This window comes from Alligator sinensis, unplaced genomic scaffold, assembly GCF_000455745.1.
Source record: "Alligator sinensis unplaced genomic scaffold, ASM45574v1 scaffold857_1, whole genome shotgun sequence".
NCBI lineage: Eukaryota > Metazoa > Chordata > Crocodylia > Alligatoridae > Alligator > Alligator sinensis.
Genome location: NW_005842439.1, coordinates 9,588 through 15,837, shown reverse-complemented (window position 1 = coordinate 15,837; position 6,250 = coordinate 9,588).

The following is a 6,250-nucleotide window of genomic DNA, read 5'->3' as shown; positions in this document are numbered from 1 at the left end:
GGGGGGAAGGGCGGGGGGGGGGGGGGGGCGCTAAAGCAGCCCTCCCTTCTTTTCTACCATGCTGAGCTGAGTGGGGCATCACCACACCCTGGCAGGATGCTCTGATTAGGGAGGGGTGTAAACCCCTACCCTGCCTGCACTGTTCCAGGCTTCTATCCGCTCACTGTTCAAGGGGTGGGAGTGTTGCCAGACCACAGCCCCGGGCTAGCACTCTAAGGCAAAGGGGGTGGGTGGGGTGCAGTGCATGCATCTGTTGATGATACTGAGCTTTTGTATCTCCCTCTCCCTGTTTCTTCATACTGTCCAAATCTGACAGGCGAGGGAGCCAGCGGGGAGCTGATAACACAGCATTTATCAACCCATCCACAAAACAAAAGCCCCTCTCATTAGTTCAAGCTCTTCTTAAACAGCTTTTTCCAAAGAAGGAATGGTGGAGGGATATTACCAGCTGACGTGATGATTAGCTCCAAAAAGCCCAAAGCAGACACTGTTCTGTCTGCTGCCCTAGTGAAACTGGAGACACACAGACACCTCTCAGCATTAGCTAGCACACCACATGCCTAGGGTCTGTGGGGCTGGGGTTCATGCTGTGGGAGATGGGAGTAAGGGAGGGAGGGAATCACTGTTTGAGCAGCGAGTAGCAAGGGGCTGGGGGGGCGGGAGGAAGCCAGGCAGACCCTGCTGTGCCTGCAGTCTCTGCTGGAGCTCTGGCCAGGGAGCGGGGGAGTGGTGCAACCCTGTCCTCTGGAGCAGAAGGCACGGCTCTGCAGCTCTGGGCTGGGCTGGGCTGTGCTGGGCTACGCATCTGGGATGCTGGGGGACTCTGGTTTAACTTAAACCAGGAAGGGGTCTGGGACAGACATTGCATTAAACCAGTTTGACCCAGATCAGTTAAGCCTGATACTACATTCAACCAGGTTTATCTTAAATCAATTTCAGCTATTTTGAAACTGGTTCATGTGCACTGAACCTATGTTCTGTTACAAGTTTAAACCAGTTTCTGATCACTTCAACTAGTTTATGTGTAATGTCTGTCCGTAGCCTTATAGACTAACTACAGAATCTATATATATATTGCACAAGCTTTCATTAATCCAAGTTCACCCAAGATTCTGTGAAAACATGTGTAGAAAGCAGAATGTAAGAAAGCATCCTGCCAGGGCCAGCTCAGCATGGATTGGGAAGCCAGCCTGTCTCCCGCGCAGCACATTCCCCTTCATGCCAAAGTGGACACAGGTTAGAACAGGAAAACACTATTTTCTAATGAGGATAAGGGAACATATGAGCAGCAGAATGAAAAATGGAGAGAATAAAATAATTTTCTGATGGACTTTTATTTCTGGGCCTGGAAGTAGATAGCAGGTTTGGTTGTATGAACCTGAAGATATCTTATCCCCAAATGCCAGCACTATCTACCCATCAATTTAAAGATCTCTGTGAAATCAATGATAATACTAATAATCCAGAGAAAGACCTATTTCTTTTTCAGTCCACAACACAAATTTAGGACAAAATGTGCTGGTAAACTGCAATTTGGGGCTACAAATACTGAAACTGTGACTGGGATGTCCCTTGTCACACCTGCATAACTCCATTGGTTTTAGTGGAGTTATTCCTGATTTGCACCAGTCTGAGATCAGCATTAGACCCAGCTGTTCACAAACTGGGAGGATCTGACTCTTGAACCAGTTAACTGTCTACAGGTAGAGCATGCAGCCTGTCTCTGCGTGTGAAGAGCTAGATCAGCAGTCTCACTGAGCCCCTATTTGTACCTGCAGTGAGTAGCCAAAGGTGTAATTGTTGTGGGCACAACTGATGTCTGTAGGTCTATACCCTGAAGCCACCAACCTCCATCGTGTTGCTCAGAAAATAAGACACACAAACCTGCCCTGCACCTGCGAACCCTAGAAATGAGGTGTTGCTCTGGGGGGCACCCTCCACACTGTATTCGAGATCTGGTTATCCATCATCCTCAAGAGCAGTAACTTGGGGCATCCCTTCACTACCAACACCACCCCTCCGGCATCCTCACTGCCTCATTTTGGGGTTGACACACATGAGCGGGTGGGGTGTACCAGAGCGTTCTGCCACCATGGTGCAGATCATGACTTCTAGATGTTAATGGCACTCACTGTTATACTAACATTCACTGACTAGGGCAGTTATATCTATATACTCCCCTCACAATGTTTTCCATTAGTTAATGGCTGGAGATGCTTTAAAAGCAGGTTTTCCACAGGTCACAAATGAAAAGAGTTGAGCTTCCAGGAGCAGAAAACTAACAAAAGATACCCAGGCTTCTCACACCTCCTTAGATGGGCCAAGCAAAGTTCAGGTCCACCAATTTACCACCCATCTCAGCTTGTGAATGTGCAGCTAGACAAATCCACCTTTTACACCCAATCATCTATGTATACAAGTTGTTGAATTGTCTTGCTTGCACAGGCAAAACTGATTTGGCCAGAATAAGTTTTTGTCATACAGACTCTCACAATTGGGCCGGTGCCAATAGCTAGCATACTCACAAAGCTGTGTACATCCAAATGGAGGATGCCTCAGAATAATCAGGACATAAAAGTAACAAGTTATGGGTACTAGTCTCTGTATATAAATTGGTAGGAAATGCTAGTGCAAATACATTGCTGAAAAGGGACGGGACTTGAACCTGAGATCCATCACTAGATCAAATGAGCTGATAGGATAGTGAGCGATGGTCACAGCTTACATCAGAAGCCCTTGTGCTATATGAAAACATGTCTAAACTCCAGCCGCAATCATCATGCTACTTAAAGCCTTGCAAAGGGGGAAATCAGTAACTAAAAAAAAAGAGCAAACTGAAGTATTGACTTTGCAAGGGTAAAGATTTGAAAAAAAACCCTGTCTAATCCCAGATGTGTCAAAGAGTTACTCAGTCCCGCCATCAAAGAAACATGCAAATGAAAAAACAAAGTTGATGGAGAAGGAGACTGTAGTTGTCCTTCTCTACCCTGCTGAATCAAGGTCTCAGCTTAGTGTCAACATTATCTTTGTGCTGACTAGGATGAGACCATGTTCCGTTGACAGTTCATAGGGAATAACTCATTGGCAATTAAAGACGACTCCATCTGCTGACCTTGATGGGCAACAAAGTGCATCAAATCCACTGGAAAATGTAACATCTAATACAGTCAATGTTTTGAACCTTTCATCCAAAGACCTACGAATATAATCTCTTCCCCCTCTCCTTTCCCTTCAAAAACGGAGCTGTCTCTGGGATAGAAGTGTGTCACGAACAAATGCACAGTACACTTGACTGCAGTAAGAGGAGAAAATGTGGCCAAGGTCATTGGGTCGAGACACTTTCTTTATGGAAAGTCTTCTGACTTCCTTCAGGACCAAGCAAGCAGCATGGGCAAGACCTCCATTTTTCAAATCTCGCATGGGAATTTTGGAAATGAAGGATCCAGGATTCTTCTTTCTCCCTGAGTTTTTATGCTCCCAGGGCTCCAGTGACATCCTAATAAGCGTATTGAATTTTGAGTTGTTCAAGGGCATTTGTATATTATTTATGAGAATGGATTGATTTCTCTTTCATGTGAGAGGAATGTATGTAAAATTGAGCGTTGCTGTGGTTGTTTCTTTGCTCAGTGCTTCTGGTATAATCATTGCTTCATAACAATTCCAATGCGTTATTGCCAGAGGTATTATAAAACAGGGAGACATTATCCTTCATGTTGTAGCTCTTCCTCTGCTGAATAAACTGAGTAGCTTAATTTTTTTTCCTTTATTGATCCTTATTTTGGAAACTACTAAATTAAGTAGTATTGCAGAAGCAGAGGGCAAATTCACCCCTGGTGTAACTCCTGTAGAACCAAAGGCTCCCATCAGAAGTGCTTGGCTCAGTACGACTGGGCTTTGGTTGGTTGGTCTTTTATGATTGTTTTATGACTTTGTTTGTGGACATGTTGAAAACGTTGCCAATAAATAAGGAAGATTTAAGCACTTGCTGCCATCATCTTGAGATGCACAGTAAGATTTCTTGAGCGTATCCCTTGCTCCGTGGGTAGGAATGCGCTTGGGTCTAATGCAAATACAATGTGCTCACGATTATTGCTGACATGCAGGATAAAAATAGTGGCTTCATAAAGGATATCAGGAATGAAATGAGGCTGAGAAATGTGGTGTAGGACAGAGAAAAGAAAATACAGGGACTTTGATATGCTTCCCAATGGAACTGCATGCATCCCTCTTTGGTGAGATGTACCATCATCCCCCTCAAGATCAATGCATCGCTACAGTTACTCTGTCCAAACTCTATGACCTGTGATCTCCTCAAGAGGCAATATTTGCTGTAGGCAAAAAGAGTTGATCATAACCCTACAAGAGCACTGTACCTACATCCTACTGTACTGTGTTGCTGTAAGCGACTATGCAGTCGCTATGCTAAGCCTGCTGCATAGCGACTGCTGCTCACCCCAGCTTAGCTACATTTCATTAATGATGACTGCTTCAGTGGTGAGTGCCATCAGTATTGGTCACTGATTTTTTATATACATAAGCAGGCAAGAAAGTGCTGCAAGATGTTTCAAGAGGAAAGGAACCATAGAAATACAGGATAGCTAGTTATATAGATTCTCCTACTAATTGGCAATCGCAAAGTGTGAATGATGTAAATATAATTTTAGCTGATCTTTAAATGACTCTAACACTGTAGACTGTGAACAGGAGGTGCTCTGCTCGCATGACAAAATGCTGAAGCTGTGACAAAATGTTGTGACATTGGCACCGTTGTATATTAACACTGGGCTACAGTGCAAAGAGATCCGAGTCACACAACTGCACCATATGCAATGTCAAAGCATGATGCTATGTTACAACCTCACAACAACTTAACATGATGCAGAGACTCAAATCACAGTCAGGCCCATTGGATTCAATGCTGTACTGTTGTCTTCTAGGCTTTTTGCCATGCTCACTATGATATACTGTGCCCTCCTTCAGCTTTCCAAGCTGGAAGCCCCAGAATGTGGAAGAGATGCGGAAAAATGGAGTTTCCTTTGCCAGTGCTGGGTTTGCCTCCCTTTAGCATACTCCATTTAACCACCCTATTTATCCTGCAGATGCTCTTCTCAGCTCCCATTTCTTTCCACTCCGCGCAAAGTGCCTCTTAAGGTTTGTGATGATATTTCTCAACGGTTTGCTGCCACAATGAATATTATTTTCTTTTCCTCCATTTGCTTCCTCAGCTAATGGCCAAGCAGCTGTAGCAACCTGTGACCTTGGTGCTCACTGATGCCACACTCAGAGACTAAACGATTCCTACTCAAACCAATTTGCTTATAATCTCAGATTTCAGTGCCTCCAGCCAGGTAAACTGTTAACGCTGTGGTGTCAGCTTTGCTTGCTGACATACGTATCACACGTATCACACGACACACGTATCACTCCTTCAGCACCATTCGTACAAGCCAAGACGGTGTTCTCTGCCTATGGAAAGACACAAATGGATTTGATCTAGTATGATCCAGCAGCTTGATTGTAGAACCGCTATTCCAATTAGCCAATGAAAACAGACTGCAGGACAAGGTGGCATTAAATTGTAGATAATATAGGCTCAGGCTGGGGTGCAGGGTTTCCTCATGCGTCTATAGTGAAGGGAATCCCACGGCTATCGCTGTGTTGTGAATATGACAACCAGCTTCCATTTCAGTTTTTGTTCACTGCATCTAACTGCAATGCAAGAAGATGTGCTGGAAATCAAGCAGAACTGGTACAATATGAGACACCGAGAATGAATACAAATATTTCTAAGCCAAGGCGCCAGCGGGGGACTGATAGAATGTATAACCAGGAGATTGGTTGTTTGTTTCCTTATTCATTCTGTTTTGTGGTTTCAGTTCTGTGAGTGCTGATTAAAAAGGGATTAACAAGGCAAAACACCGAATACGGTGGGCAGGCGCTGCGCAGGCTTCCCCCACGCCGCTTTGCTTGCTGACCTTTTTGTCGTGCACAGTGCTCATTATCCATGAAGAGAGGGCTGTTCTATTTGGCAGGGGTACCTCTATTTGTACCCCTGCCAAATAGAGGTACAGCTTGGAGAACAGGATGCAGATCCAAAGTAAAATAGGAACCTTGGATCAGAAGAAACCTTATGGGTCATCAAATCTAGCCCTCTGCCATCAGAGGCAGCCACAGCATATAATTATTTTCATACACTGATTAAACTCCATTTTGAAAATAGCTAAGGTTGTTTGCCCCCATGACTCCTGCT